Source organism: Dreissena polymorpha, chromosome 1 (genome assembly GCF_020536995.1).
Source record: "Dreissena polymorpha isolate Duluth1 chromosome 1, UMN_Dpol_1.0, whole genome shotgun sequence".
Classification (NCBI taxonomy): Eukaryota; Metazoa; Mollusca; class Bivalvia; order Myida; family Dreissenidae; genus Dreissena; species Dreissena polymorpha.
In genome coordinates, this window is record NC_068355.1 from 22,391,883 (window position 1) to 22,409,503 (window position 17,621).

The 17,621-nt window shown below is 34.9% G+C and overlaps 1 protein-coding gene across 1 annotated transcript in view; it reads right to left on the reverse strand.

The window, feature by feature from the left end:
• The window catches only part of LOC127874043 (uncharacterized), a 224,288-nt gene that overhangs the window by 92,228 nt on the left and 114,439 nt on the right, over window positions 1–17,621 (reverse strand). The window lies entirely within an intron of this gene.

A 17,621-nucleotide genomic window follows, 5' to 3' on the forward strand; every position in this document is an offset into this window, starting at 1 on the left:
TGTCTACGTTCCTGGCCTGAGGGATCCGGGAACAGATACAGCTTATTTCAGGTAAGTACTACCAGTATTTACTTCAACTGTAACTGAAGTAAAACTCGCACATTGTGTATATTTCATGCGAAACTGTTCCATTCGTTAATGTTCTACTCAAGCATTTGATAACATCCGCCGGCGATATTTGTTCACATACATTTGACTTACGCTTATATGTTGTATACACATGTGTATATCGTTATGCATGTTTCTTTTGTTTGTTTCGTTTTTCTTTGTTTTACTTAATCTTTACAAGTCTCACTATTCTTTGTGTTGTAAACAATGTCACTAGTTATGATTACTGCATATATGTTTGTATTTTGCGCCGGAGGCCTTTAAGTACAAATGAACATATTGTCAATGTCATTACCATAACAAATGTCGGAAAATTAAACAGATATACTCTTTCATGTACTTTAAAACTAATATGTTATATGCAAAATATATAACGGTTAATTATGGACATACACAATGTGATAAAAAATATTGACAATATTGTAAACATATTTTACTCACACTTACCACAGTCTTTTTAGATTATATGTACCATACCTTATATCGGGAAAATATTAAACATAAATACTCTTTTTTGTATATTTTTAAAATACTATTTTATATGCAAAGTATATCATGTTTTATATACAATACAAATAAACAATGGAATTACAAACAACAATTATCTTTTAAAATATATATATACGGCGTTGATAATGGTAGCTAGGTGTTGAGGCAGATTAAAAGCTTTATACCAATGAGATCATTAATAGTGATAGTGTTTTCATACCATTTCTGGTACTAACCGCAAACTGACCTTGATACCTGGCGGCTTTGAATGGAATGCATTAAAGTGAGGTAACTATTCCACTGCTGAACGACGGCTTGATTAAAGCTTTATACATTTACATGCTTAACGGTCAAAATTGAAAACAAAAGTATTTTCGCCAAAGAGTATATCATAATAGGAAACAACAATACTTAGATGATATAAAATACACTAAAAATGCTATAAATGCGGTAGTAATAACTTAATATGAGAACACCGCCTTAAAGTACAACGCTCTGGCGCTCTTGTAGTGTGCTTGTATTATCAATAAAAATGTGAACTAAAAACATTATATCGTGAAATATTTTATTAGCCTCATTTCGTGATGTAGAACTCAAGCCAAGAATATTTACATATAGTGAGCTTCGTTGGTCGTTACAAGAACTAAGTGTGATGTCACCTAAAGTCGATAACAATATTAAAAATTTCACTGTTCAAGATTTAAAAATGAAAATGTCAGCAAGTAGTGTGTTGAAACATCGACGTGTTTTTTAGGTTGCATGCAAAGGACAATGTACGTAGGCCGCAATTCAGGTAAAATTAATTTGTTTATGAAGTTTTTTTCATTGCATTTCTTAAGGTAGCGCACCTCTAATGATTTCCCGCGATTTCTTCGAAGGTTGAATAGCCTACTATTAGGTGCCGTAGCCTAGTGGTTAAGGCGATAGACTAGAAATCTTTTGGGATATTCCCGCGCAGGTTCGAATCCTGTCGACGACGTATACTTTTTTGCGACGCGATTTATTTATTTTCTAACGTAATTTGATTTAATATGGCATAATTATAAGCTATATTTATGGTTAAATATGTTGCAATTTTTATGCACATTCTTCAATTATTAAAATTAAAACAACGTTATGGCGAAATTGGGTGATTTACTGTTGTAAATACAAACCATGCATGTTGCATTTTTATTTTTATTTCAAAAAGTAAATGGTTAATCTGTCTATTTCTCTGTATTTTTGCTGTATATAGTGTTTCTATAAAAACTAAGTTTAAAATATGACTAAAATGATACTATTTTGAATTTTATGACACTTTGTTTTTAACCGACCCATTTTTACTTGGCTGAAATCACTTACATTTCATGGCGCTCTTCCATAGATAAAAATTTGTAAAAAATAAATGTCTGTAAAAGAATACTTATTTCATCTTGTTTAAACTTTAAACACCTTTACAGCATCTGTACACACCAACTGCATGCCCATATTTGGAAATTTGAATGAATTATGGAACTTTTATATACCCCAGGGGTGAAAATAAACTGGACAAAAGCCGAGCGTGGGGGTGGTTTTGAAAAAATCGGTATATTTTTTTAAAAAGCATGGAAAGCCTACCTACAAATTTGCATGTAGTTCAGTGAAATGATGCTGATTAAGAAAATAATTATTTAGATTATATTTGGATATGTGCCCATTAGAGGTGCGCTACCTTAATTTGTTGGCGAAAATTTCGCAAATTCGGCGAATAAAATTCTCGGTTGGCGAAGATGCTCGGCGAAACGTTTTTAAAATTCGGCGAATAAAATTCTCGGTTGGCGAAAATGCTCGGCGAAACGTTTTTTGCCTGTCAAGTACCATCCCAGATAGTAAACTCTTTAAACCGTCGACTGTGCATTAATACATCATCGTGTTATTAACCAGAAAATTTGATACGCAGTCTGCAGCAACACCGGTCAGAACCGGTCATCGAAACAAAGGAAACTTGCTGGTGCATTGTGTACTGGTAGTGACGTCACCATCTATGTATAGAACGCTTGCTGGTGTGAAAACAAAAGGTGTTATCGAACATTATGTCAATACCACGGGCCTGGCAAAAGCATTTAACAAAAAACTATTTCTTCACAAAAACACATGAAATCTTGTTTCAACAGGAATTTGAGAGCATTTCTGTTTAATAGTTTCATTATTATAATATTTTGGGAAAGGTATAGTTTGATTAAGAAACCAACAATTTCGGAAATAAAAAGTATACCATTCACTCGTAGTAATATATTGCGGATATGTTAAAAATTCGGACATTTAAAGATACGGACATTTATGTGTTGGTTTGTTGTTGATAGTTTGTTAAACTATGTTCTATCATATTTCAGGCAACTAGAATGGATGGTAGCAATTATCTGGGCCTTTCTGTCAAGAAATATGCGTTAAAAACATTCATTTATTTGAGCCTAGAAATCATCCACCACCTACAGAAAATGTTTTAACAACAGAAGCTGTCAAAGCTGATGTATATCATATCCAAATGACCAAATATAACTGTTTAACAATATGAAGTGAAAGGCTTTGAAAATAAAGCATCTTTAGTCTTGATCAACTGTTATGTTTTGCAAATATTAAAATATGTGCTCAAGAATGAATATCTTTAATATAATGAAAATGTGCTTATTTTGTAAACAATGTGAACTGAACATGTGCTTATGATGTATGAATAAACTGATATTCTGTTATGTAGAATAAAAGTATGATTATTACATTGATGTATGTATATCTAGATGTATGCATATCTATAAATGTTTTTTTTATAAACTGATATTCTGTTATGTACAATATTTTAAAAGGATGATTATAGTAATAAATATATTTAAGCTTCATATTGTAGTTATTTGTGTTCTTACACCCCTAGACTTTCAGGAGGCGATCCCAAATGCTTGGCTAAAACTTTGGCTACAGTTTCTAAAATTTGGCTACAAAAAAAACCAATTGGCTAAAATGTTGGCTAAAGAAATTTTTGAGCCAGGGGAAGCCCTGGATAGTGTTATTCTAAACAGTAGAAAATAGCTTGTTTAGATAATGCATACTGACATTAATATGATTTCCTTTCTATTGTGTAATTAATACATTTGTTGTTACTTGTTGTTCCATGATAAATGTTTGTGCGCTAGTTAAAAACCAGTATTGTTAATTTTGTCTAAGGTAATAAAATGTTACTTCATTGATTCCACAGTTTTTTAAAAGATAACATCACTTTGTAATTTCATAAACGTAAATATTCTTGTAAGTTGATGACAGTGTTTTAGTATTACTTATTGTGTAACTATTATTTTATGTGCAAATAAATGATGTAAAGTGTTTTGTATCTCCACACAATACTACATACCTTTTTATATATGTACCGAATATATATATATATATATATACTAACATCATTTACATGCTTCTGCTAGCGGTTAAGCCAAGAAAGACAATGACTGACGAATAAATAAGCTCATATGATTATTGATAATCTATGATTTATTGTATGTGTTATTTGAATGTTTAAATAAAAAAATAAGGATGATATAACATTATGTTTATTTGCATTCAAATTGTAACTATACAGCTACAAACTTAGTATATGCAGTTTTGACTGTGATTTATGAATTGCTACAAAATGGCTAGTTTTTTTAATGGCGACAAAATTTAAACTTTTCGACAATATTTTGCAAAAGAAACTTAGGGCCCTGCAAGATACCTGTATTAATGCACTATTTTAATTGCAAAACAAGTATGCTGTCTTTCTGTTCCACATACTTATACATTGATAATAAAAAACTTTCTGTCAATCAAAATTGATTTGACACATCACATTATTGGGATTATGTTAAATCAGTGTGTGCTTAAATCAACTGCTTTAGCAAGCTTAAGTTTAATTGAGACATTTTTTTAAACAAACTGTTTCCTGGGTAGGACCAGTACTTATTTTAAGTGTCTTTAGGGTGATCTAAAGAACGCTCCCACATAAGGGATCAATACAGAGACCTCCCAGTGACTTAGCAGACACCATATCCACTTTACCGCAGCCATCGAACCAGCTTTAAATTCCTGCGGCTAAACAACACACAAAATTATAAGATGGTAGATCTCAGACTCAAAGCTAGGAACATGTTACTCGTTTGAAGATTGAATTACAGCCAATCTTGTATTTAGAGACCACTAAAGGGAGTAACCAAAAGTGGTCTCTTAATAAAATGGTCTTAAAATTAAAAAAAAGACCATTTGGGATGAATGCGGACCTTTGATTTTAAATCCAGATATAGGATTATCTCCTTTTGACACAGCGATTTCAGCTTTTGTAATAAAATGAATCTAAATGTAAATAAAATGAATAAAACAACTTGTTACTTTAAATAAGTTGTATTTGTTCTCTCTAATTCTAAATACAAAGTAAATGGTTTGCACGGAGAATGGGTTTTTCCGATTCCAAACTCATTCGCCATTAAATTTACGTGCACCTTTACTGTTCGACACTTCCAATACCCGAATTTTCTCATTTAACGTTAATACTTTCCGTTTTTAAATTTTAATTTCTGCATGTAAGCTTATATATATCTGACTCGAATATGGGTCATAGGGAAATAAATAAAACACCTTGATTGAAAACTCAATAAACACGCCTGATTGGAAATTTGCTAACACACACTAATTAGCATAATCACAGTTACATTTTTTAATGACCAGATTTTGCTACATGTTACCGATTAATAGTTTATTTTTTACACCTCTTGAGAACACTGTGAAAATGTCTGTCGCGTCGGCGCATTGTTTCTGCAATAAAATCGGCGATAAAATTTGCCACTTAACGTCCCAGAAAGTAAACTCTTTATAACATTAACCTGTAGACTGTTAGCAATGCCTCACTGTATTATTCGACACCAAAAATTGAAATGCAGTCAGCATTTACACCGGTCAGGACCGGTCATCGAGACAAAGGAAAATGGCTGGTGTGAAATCAAAACAATGTTGTAATAATTCATGTTATCTGCTTATATAAACAATTGGCACTGATTTGTCCTTAATTCAAGACTTGAGCATCAAAAAACACTAAAATCAGCGGGCGCTGGTCGCGTAAGACAAAAGTCGCTTAATACAATATGAAAATATAGTTAAAACGCTCGGGCGGGATTTAAAGTGGTCGCATAAGACAAAAGTCGCTTAATTCAAGTGGTCGCAAGCACAAGATTGACTGTATTTGGATGCACTACTTTATTATTGAAACAACTTTAATATTTTGAACACAATAATGTCCATACATTTATTTTATATACATGGTTATCAAAAAAGCTTTTGCCCGTAAATTAGGTAGCACCTATTATCATATTAATAATTAATACGGTATTATACACACCTATCAGTCTATATATTATCAGTGGGACGAAACGTCCAATGCCTCCCTACACAAATATCAGAGGCACGAACTGGTAGTGGCACGAATTATCATAGTGTCGTGCTGTGGTAAAAGGTAATGGCATATAAGGAAATATATCGTAAACAAACAATATCAATTAATTATTTGAAGGCCTTACCGAGCATTCCACGCAGAATGGAGTTGTGTGTGTGTTCCTCGGAAATAAACAAACGAAATATTCCCGCGATGTTTACTGTGTCAATGTTTTATGTAGTCGTGAAAATAGCGTTTATAACAATTCGTTCCTCCGCATTTGGAACCAAAATGTTATTTTTTAACAAAGTCCTTTCTCCAAGTCAGTAACAGCGTCGTTGCTATGTCTAGTTGCGATTAATCAAAAATTGTATTGAAAACAAATCATTGAAAATAACTGTGCCTAACAATATCAGTTGCCGAATATTATCATAAATGTAGATCTACACAATTAGAGGAAAAATTTGCTCCCTTCATTTATGTTAGGGTTATGACTGAAAAACGAAAAACGCTCATATCCGCGGAAAGAGCTTTTATTGAACGTATGGGTTTTATAACAATCTGAACACTTCGGACAGTGTGCTACACATCGCCGGTATGGCGGAATTGTCCGAGGATTCCCAATTGGGTTTTATAATAAACTATTACAAAAATGTAACGAATATTAAAATAGAAAAAAAATCATTTAAATTATGTTCATACTGAACATTTTCACCAACTTCATGATTTATTGATGAATGTGCGAAGGTTTTTCTGGTTAAACAATAAAAAGATACGGAAAGGGTCGAACACAACGGAAATGTAATTCTGTCATTTTCCTTAAAAAGTATAATGTCCCTTTCCGTGGTGTTAATTAAGGGCCACATGTCAAATTGCTAGTATACTGTATCGGACAATAATCGATAATCATGATAAATAAACATATAATTTAATAAAGATAAAGTCAGTATAGGTACAGTATACGTGTTTGTACATTGGAGTCTAAATTTGTATCGCATGTTATAAAAACGTAATTAATTCATAATTTTCTTCACATGTTTCAAAGTCATTTCGTCACACTTATGACGTCATTTTGTGTTTTGAAATGTAGTGATGCATGCCACGGGAGAAAGGTTACTTTTCAGCGAAAGGGAAACAGCTGTTGATTATTTTCTTGAAAAAGGGGGCATAAAAGAAACATAAAATCTGTTCATGTAAGTGTAAGATCGTTTGTAATTTCACTCGTGATCATAGAACAATAATATTTTCACTTATGGCTGCGCCATTCGTGAAAATATATCTTATATGATCTCTCGTGAAATAACAAACGATCTTACACTGACATGAACAAATATCCTCTATTTAATCTTTTTGCACAACACGTCGTTTCTGTTCGTTTATTTTCCTTTTTTAAAAACAACAAAAGCATTTGTGTATCGTTTCATCATTATATTCGTTTTTGGGTACAATGAGGTAATAATATACATTTCAACAGATAATTATATTACATATAAGTCAAATGTCGATTTCATATCAATAGTTCAAATTAAAATTAAACCACCAAAAGCCCCAGTACTTTTCAATTGTTCAGAAGAGTGATGACATATAAAAAAATCACAAATGCAAGAATGGACGGGTCTTACAAAGGGTTATGGGTTACATAACCCAACTGTTCGAAATAAATATGGTAAAAATGTACAGCTATTAGAAGTATACATGGTAATAACTGTTTAATAACAGTATATTAACGACTTTCGAATTCTTACATGCGAGTTTATAAAACATCATGGGAATGCTGAACAGTGAATAAAACTTGGCTGGCCTGGTTATGCAATTCACTACAATCCAAACACTTATTCTGAATCAAACCCGTTTTGCTTCAGGGTCAGTTAAATCCTGAAAATCACAAAAACAAGATATTAACAACACTAAGTAAATTTTCAAAACAGAGCCAGTAAAACGAATCAATGTGTGATAAATATTAATGTATACATTTACAAAAACATGGTTGCGTGTATTTCATAATTCTAAAATTAGCGCATTTGCAGGATGAGGCGGGTTTACAGGATGTTGGGTTCGAGTGGTTGCGATGAGTTCAAAATATAAAGAAAATAAAGAGACCACCAACAATTTGCTGTCAAGTGTCTAATGGTCAAGATATATTTCGGATTAAACACAAACACACGAGTGTTGGTCTTTTTTAGAAGTAATCGCCCAAATCCGCCCAAACGCGACAAAACTCTCGGGAAGACATCAAATTCAGGCGACATACTTTGTCCCACTTTTACCGAGCACTCCGGTCCCACGCACTTGTTGTTGTAACCTGAACAATGAACACTATGCACATGCAGGTTGTTTCGAAGTGTAGTTAATATGAACATTGTCAAATTTCACAAGAAAGATAGGATTTAAATTTCAAAACTAATATCATAACCTTCGATTGGCAGAAAATAAACAGCTCAGCTTGTAAAACCACGGGGTCATGTAGTTTCAGAGAAAATTATGTGACTCATTTTTATATTGAAGTATGTATAATCACTGTAACCCCACGCAGGGGTAAGGCGCCTTACTTTTGTTCTACGATGATTTAAAAATAGATTTTGTGATAAACATAAGGACCTAAATAAGCTACTTAGGCAAATATCAGCATTTGACTCACAATTTGTTATTCACTTAATAAACATATACAAAGAATACATGGCATGTTGTATTTCAATACATACGGTATTTTCGAAGAACTATAACCTTCTATTCCTTAAAATGAATCTCTGAATTGTAAAGTATGCGTCAGTTGTAAGATTGAAAAATAGTGATCGTAGTAGTAGTAGTAGTAGTAGTAGTAGTAGTAGTAGTAGTAGTAGTAGTAGTAGTAGTAGTAGTAGTAGTCGTTGTAGTAGTAGTAGTAGTAGTAGTAGTAGTAGTAGTAGTAGTAGTAGTAGTAGTAGTAGTAGTAGTAGTAGTAGTAGTAGTAGTAGAAGAAGTAGTAGTAGTAGTAGTAGAAGTAGTAGTAGTAGCAGCAGAAGCAGCAGCAGCAGCAGCAGCAGCAGCAGCAGCAGCAGCAGTAGTAGTAGTAGTAGTAGTAGTAGTAGTAGTAGTAGTAGTAGTAGTAGTTGTAGTAGTAGTAGTAGTAGTAGTAGTAGTAGTAGTAGTAGTAGTAGTAGTAGTAGTAGTAGTAGTAGTAGATGTAGTAGTAGTAGTAGTAGTAGTAGTAGTAGTAGTAGAAGAAGTAGTAGTAGTAGTAGTAGAAGTAGTAGTAGTAGCAGCAGTAGCAGCAGCAGCAGCAGCAGCAGCAGTAGTAGTAGTAGTAGTAGTAGTAGTAGTAGTAGTAGTAGTAGTAGTAGTAGTAGTAGTAGAATAAGAAGAAGTAGTAGTAGAAGAAGAAGTAGTAGTAGTAGTAGTAGTAGTAGTAGTAGAAGAAGTAGTAGTAGTAGTATTAGTAGTAGTAGTAGTAGTAGTAGTAGTAGTAGTAGTAGTAGTAGTAGTAGTAGTAGTAGTAGTAGTAGTAGTAGTAGAAGTAGTAGTAGAAGAAGAAGTAGTAGTAGTAGTAGTCACAGATTATACGTTTCAGAAATCATGCATTATACAAATTACACGTTTCAGAAATTATACTTTTTACACATTACACTTTTGACAATTATTTTTTTTTTTTTAAATTACTTTTTCATTGATTCGTATTTTTGAACTGTGTTGAATCAATTTTGTATAACTTTTTTCGTTGAGTCGTATTTTTGAACTGTGTTGAATCAATTTTTTATGTTGAAAATTTTATAACAATAAAACGGAAAATGTGCCAGTATAACAAAAAAAATATGAAAATATTTAACAACAACTGAAACGACAAAAACTCGCATTGTGAAGGAGATCAAGTTGATGTTTGTGGATCAATGTCCCAATGTTCATTTATGAGTTAATTTGTATTTCAAAGTGTATGAGGTCCTTACGCGTCCGTGACTGCATTTACTTTCTACAAACAAGGACGTTTGGTCGAATACTGAATTATAGCAGCAATTTACAGAAATTAAGTTATTGTCACTGTATATGTACTTTTGGTGTGCTGTTGGGCGGAGATCCGGAAAAAAACAGAGGACATCCCTCTATCCGAAGAGCAAACCGGACATGTGTATATTAGTTCCCCGGTGATGCCTCTCCCAGCTGCAATGCGTGGCTCGATGACGTCACAGTTTGACAACCTATGGCGAATTTCGTGTCCGGCCAGCAGGAACGGACGCCACTATTTACCGCTCACTCCCCTGGGTCCGCCCATCATCCCACCGCCACTTCTGGCTCCTCCACTGCCGCCATTTCCGGCGCCGATACAGAACGGGCCCGTGCAGCCGCCATTACCGCTTCCACTGACTACCGGAAACATCGGGTTGATGCCGCCTGTAATGAAGAATGCAGTGCTCGTGTATATACGCGCCATGTGGCATCTTAAAACAAAATTTGTTGTAAAATATGGAAAAAAAAACAACATCTTCATTATCCTGGAGACATTTTAAAAAATCGGATTTATCCATTAAGAGTCATTCTTCCATGCAACTCCATCCAGCTCCTTCTTTCATAGCATGAAGTATAATTTGGACCCCTATATCACGTTTCGATTTATTTTCCGCCAAGAAGCTGGACGGACAAACGATACAAGCGAAATTTATGATCCGAACTCACTTCGTAGGCATCGCACGCTCGAAAATGACCTCAATTCATCAATTTCCCCACATAAGGCCACTGCATAGACACAGTTTAAGTCATTATTATAGTGAAATACATGTTCAATTAAACATACATAGGTCATGCAATATAGAAGTTTAAGAGATTAACTCAAGGTTTAATTACGTCGATTTGCGGATGCGTAATATTTTCTTTAAATAGTGCATATATAATTTACGTACATGTATTTATTAAATGTGCGTGTTTTGTGATTCTTAAAGCGAGACTGCACGATTTTGTCAAATCTTTGTGAATTTATATAAAATGTGTACAGAAACGTATAAGACATATATTTCAATATAAATAAAGTTAAGAAGAACATGTGTCGAAAAATGCGAAATAAGCCAGATATTTTATTCTGAAATCGAAAATGTCTGTATTATAGTCGAATTCGACAGCATGCATATAATGCATGTACGATGTGAATCTAAATTTATTTTTACGGATCATTTTAATTTTCGGCAACGATATCTATTCATACGACACACAGACACTAACTCCGATTCTTATAAAAAGACGAATGCTTTGTATATTGTAGGAACATATGTACGAAATATCTTCGTCCCAATCGGCTCGGGGCGCTAATCTGTCTTTGCTTCAATTTATGAAATTGGTCTTCAATGTATAATTTTTGTCTTGCCTATTTTGTGTTATTGTAACATATTTTGTATCAATTTATTACAATTTAACACATATAAAATTCGTGCAGTCCCGCTTTAATATACATATTACAAAACACTAATTGAGATTATTCTTCAAAAAGTCGTCGCACACAGACCTTAGTAAGTCCTTTCTTTACATTCATTTACACATTAATGTTATTCAATCGGTTAACCACGGGTGGTCGGACGGAAGGACATGTTTCCCATTACGCGTGGACATGTTAACAGGTCAAAACTTATATAGAAATAGAAGCAAGGGCGTTCTCTTTGTGGTTTACCATAACATGAATTACACAATTTCTTCTATGTGTTATACCATAACATGAAGTATAAAATGTCTTCTATGTGTTATACCATAACATAAAGTACAAAATGCCATCAACGCATATTGAGGTCGTTGATAAGAATACCATCAACGGGGAAATTTGTTATTTGTCTTTTTATTTAAACACCGTATGAGTGTATTTTAAAATTTGCCGCATTAAGACACTATTGAATTAATTGAATGCTAAACCTATTTCTTTATGGTTGGAAATTATGAAAGCGGTGATAAAACTCGGAACCCCTCGACCAAAAGATGAACACTATATTAGCCGCGTTCTTGGAATATTGGGTTTAATACATATGCTTTATAAACGTCTCAAATTAGTATGTGCAGTCCGCATAGGCTTATCAGGGACGACACTTCCCGCCAAGACAGGGACGACACTTCCCGCCAAGACAGGGACGACACTTCCCGCCAAGACTGGTAATTTCGTCTAGAAGACACTTCTTTTAAACAGTAAATTCCTTAAAAGCGGAAACTGTCGTCCCTGATTAGCATGCGCGAATTCCTTTTAATATCATTTATGCATTAAACTCCGTTTTACAAGAACGAGCCTCATATTTTTTTGATGAGGTGAAATGAAAAAACGAAATAACAGTACCTCCGCTTCCCGAACACATCGGCCCGAAACAACTAGAAGACGTTAATAGCTCCTCATGCGTCCATCCCGCCAACTGAAGCGAACCCCGTCACTGTCTCCAACCGACGCTGCATTTCAGGGACCACCACCCCCGCCACTGCTTCCGGTTCCTGAACCAGATCCCCAAGATTCTCTTCCAGCACTTGCGCCGTGACCGCTCCCGGATGATGAGAGCCCGTTGCCGCTTAAAGAGCTCATACCGGATGCTGATGTGGTTGGTTCTTTTGTGGTTTGTTCCAAATTTTGCTGTGACGCGGAATGTTGCGAAGATCCTAGAATGGTATTCGTGGAGAGTCCATACTTTTTCTCTAAAGTGAAAATGCTTAAACATGTAATGCATCATCATCAATATCATCATCATCATCATCATCATCATCATCATCATCATCATCATCATCATCATGATCATCATCATGATCATCATCATGATCATCATGATCATCATCATCATCATCACCATCATCACCACCATCATCATCATCACCATCATCACGCAAGGATTCAAATTGTGATAAGAAAGCTTTGAGAGGAGTGGCTAACACATTAAGTGAGTTTTCAATACATGTCCGGAAACAATTAGGAGGAATAAACCAATAGAGGAAATTTTAAAGCGTTAAAGGGTGTAACCGCTGCGGAAAGTTTGTAACCAATATGGTATGTAACCGCAAACCCTTGTGAATGTAAAGTTGGCTAGATTCTTGGAATAAGAACGCCATGTATACCTGCCGAGACTCTCTGGAAGGCGGGGCAGTTGTTAAGCAGATTCCGATTGAGATGAAGGCAGATATCCACCTGCAGACACTCCGGAAAACTCTTTGAAACCTGTATGAACAGAACCATATGTTTGCCTGTTTGTTATTCGAAAATTAATATTTTATAAAAAAAAACCCATATGTTTAGAATTTTAACACGCTTTCTGTAAGTAAAGATATATTTTACAATAAATTATAGACATAACGTTGCTTATCAACCAATTAAGATTTAAGTTAATAGGATTTAACAATCTGCAAGTGCAATTTTAAAATTCTCATTTATTTTTCTGATCCTCAAAAAATATTTAACAATTTTAGAGATAAATGCGCCGAAACGGGCCACTAAGATCTAAAGAATACATATGAGGCAAATTTAGAGGGGTTAATACCACGTCCGGCTAATAGGGTTGGACATCCTATATGAGGACATTTAAAGGAACATCACCACCGCTTACTCGAAGTTTTAAATTAACATTATGGGGTGGGCGGTTTTAAAATTCGCACGTTAAGACATCTTTTTCGGAGTGGGCGGAGGTAAATTGTAAATACTCCGCCCTCTAATCCCCACACAACTAAACGACCTCTCTGCACTTATAAATCATTTCTTTTAATAAAAAAGTAGGCTCCACATACTGTGTTCATGTCGATTTCATCAAATACTTATCAATATACATATATATGTATATTGATAAGTCTTTGATTTCATTGGTATACGCCGACGTATGCTTGAAGCTCTCTTGTAGACGCGAAGCGAGGTTTTTGGGCAGATGGTGAAAATTGATAAACTCTTTGATGCTATGGGTTTTATAATGGTATTCGTCCGATCCCAGATACACTCTCATCATAATCGAGCTACCGTTGCCAAAGATAGCGGCGCTTAGAAGAGCTGTTATGAGAGGCAAAAATAGTGTTTATAAAAAATATCGTTTCCAAATATAGTATTTCAAAGATTTTTTTTTTGGAAATAGTGTTCCGAGAAATAGTGTTTCTAAGGAGCTAAGCCACTTAATATTTTTGCAGGTTCTGATTCAGATAGGCATCGTATTGGGCAAAGTATAAAAATAAGATTAACACGTGCCTAACAAAAGAACTTTTTTTTTAAATCTAAATAAATTACAAAAAGCACTAAAACTGAAAATGATGTAGTCATTAAGTAAATTTGGCCGCCGCGGAACGCACGCTTAAAGTTTTAGCATTCTGTTGATTTTGAAAAAATGGTAAAATTGAAGACAATTATGACACAATATGTGTATGATTTATGACTTGTTAATTACACAATACTATTGTTGATGGCATGTAACAAATATGTGATTCAACGAGTTTGTATCCTAACACATACGTTAGCCGGTTTGAATTAAAGCAATATACAAAGATGACGTAACATTAGTTAATGTAATGTTCTACTGTATATCATATAAGAATAAAATGATCTCTATATGTATGAATCATTCTGTGACAAAATATGATATTTTTTACAGATATAATGCGAATAAAATAGCTCTGTATTAAACATGAGGTAGGCTCTACGTAAACGGGGTTTAGTGAATTCACGCTGTCCTACTTAACTGGGTGTTCGCAAACAAGACAGTTCCTTTAAAAGGGAAAATGCCATGAAAGCGTTAAAAGTAACCAGATCAGCCTGTGCAGTCAAATTCCATTAAGCCCCATATTCCCAGAACGAGGCTCAAAGGTAAATATGGATCAAATAGAATCTTACAGCCAAGCAACATAGCAAAAATGGAGAATATCTTCTCGGCGTTGGTGTTTGGGGAGACGTTGCCGGTCCCTATACTGGTGAGGGAGGTGAACGTAAAGTACAGCGCCGTTATGTAGTACGTCTTGACGCTGGGGCCGCTGTCAGTGACGTACGGCTCGTGGATATTGGTCGCAAGCTTTTCTAGCCAACCTGCGACAAACCGCAAATGTGAGAGCGACCGAAACATGTTCACGGACAATTACATGTACTTAATGAGAGCAACCACAAATGTTTACAACTTTCCCAAAGAAAGAAATAATAACGACCACCAATGTTCAAAAGGATATGAAAAAAAAAATGGGCATAATGCATGTGCGTAAAGTGTCGTCCCAGATTAGCCTGTGCAGTCCGCACAGACTAATCAGGGACGACACTTTCCGCTTTAATGGCATTTTTTGTTTAAAGGAAGTCTCTTTTGACCGAATATCTAGTTTAAGCGGAAAGTGTCGTCCCTGATTAGTCTGTGCGGACTGCACAGGCTAATCTGGGACGACACTTTACGCACATGCATTATTCCCAGTTTTTACAAAAAAGACACATTTGATCCACGCTCTGAGCAAACGATTTTAATGCATGTGCTTAACGTACCGTCCCAGATAAATCAGTGAAGTCCGCACAGGCTGATAGAAGATGTGCTTAACGTACCGTCCCAGATAAGCCTGTATAGTCCGCACAGGTTGAAAGGAGACAACGTGTTCCACTGTAATTGTATTTCTCGTTTAAAGAAAGTCTCTTGTGAGCGAAAATCCAGTTTAGGCGGAAAGTTTTGCCCTGTAAACGAAACATGTTATAAAAGCGGAAAGTGTCGTTCCTGATTAGCCTGTGCGGTCTGCACGGGCTGATCTGGGACGACACTTTAAGCACTTTCATTAAACTCCCTTTTCACTGATCACGGTCCATATATATTATAACGCAAAGTTTAATTCAATTTAATATCCCACGACATCTATTGATTTCACTCATACTATAAGATTCCTTAATCGGGTTCTTTAAGCATTACGTATCGCGTCAATAATTATCTAAACGCTAGAATCGATTTATCTAGAAAATCATAGGAAAAGGCGAGTTAATTAATTAATATTCACGTTTGCCCCTTTGATTAATGTGCTCACTGACAAAATCGCGCGCAGAAAATACATACACAGTCAATATCTGTTTGTTAAATACTAATGTTGGCACCATACTGCCTCCTACCAAGAATATTAGAGGTTGTAATTACATATCGATTAAGGAATGATCCTCGTTCTGGGAAAACCGGGCTTAATGCGTGGGCGTATAGTGTCGTTCCAGATTAGCCTGTGCAGTCCGCAGTAGAGCCAGTGAAGCCGGAACTTTCCGCCTAAACTGCTTTTAGATAATAAGAGACTTCCTCTAAACGAAACATTCTATTAAATAAGAAATCTAGGACGATATTTCACGCAATTGCATTAAAGGTAACCTTCAGGGACAATATCAAGTTGCTTTGAACAAGATTGCATCATAGTATAGTTGCATGTAACCAAATAAAATACGGAAAATCCGACGTTTTACTTGTTTTACGAATTACTTTTTTTCTTCAAACATTAGGATGAGCGACAATTTATCTATTTGCATTTAATTTATGTGAAGCATATTCTGATTATGGTATGGTAGTATATAACAGTTAAGGCTAGATTGCACTTTACCGGTACGCAGTTGTTTACCATTATCGACAAAGCGAGAGTTTGGGGGCGGTAGCCCCCGACACTACTGTTAGGAAATATATAGGATAAAAAGGATTATTAGCTGTTGCGTTTGGTGTTATGTGTTAGGTGTTGCGGGTAAGAATTAGGGTACACTTTTCCGTTCTTTTATACGTACCGGTAAAGTGCAATTGCCCCAACAGTTAAAGTACATACAAAAAGTGTGGTAATTTTCGCAAAATAACGTAGCGTTTTAAGCATAACTACATTTTAATAAATCTCAATTGGCACAAGTGTCGTCATAAATTATAGCCACTCAGTTGTAACCACTTTGCTTTAAAATAATAAACCGAAATAAGTTCGTTTTCTATTTGAATGACACAAGCCAGACGTTGACATATCCGGTTGAAACGCGCAAGAGAAAAATGCTGGAAGCAGACTCGTATTAATATTCCGCATAAATTGGATTTTCACTAGCAGGAGACTTACTTTAAATGCAAAATACTTTAAAGCGCAAAGTGTCGCCTCTGATAAGCCGTTTCGGATAACACAGGCTTTTCTGTGACGACACTTTACGCACATTCATTAAATTCCGTTTTCACTGAATGCGGCTCAATCATAACTTGTTTATTTTACAATACAAATATACACGCATACGAAGTTATAGTTTAATTGTGTTAACTGTTTTATAATTAAAATTTGGCTTTTATAGCAATATTTTAATGTTTGCGAATATATTTGTTTTACTGATATAAAGTATATTGATTCTGTTCGCGAATTCATTATCCCATGTTGTCTAAAATATATACCCGGTAGTCGGACAAGTGCGATTGTAAGTTATATGCAAGGTTTGACATTTTCCGAAAATATACCAGCATGAAATGCATACTTTATGTATCATGTTAGCAGTTCTGTTTATTATACAAGTACAATTGAGCCGCGATCTGAGAAAATGGGGCTTAATGCATGTGCGCAAAGTTTCGTCCCAGATTAGCCTGTTTAGTTCGTACAAGCAAACCAAGGATGCCACTTTACGCTTTTATGGAAACTTTAGTTGAAAGGAATCTCTTCTAAACGAAAATCCAGTATAGGAAGAAAGTGCGAACTGCACAGATTAAACTGCAACAAAACTTTAAGTCCATGC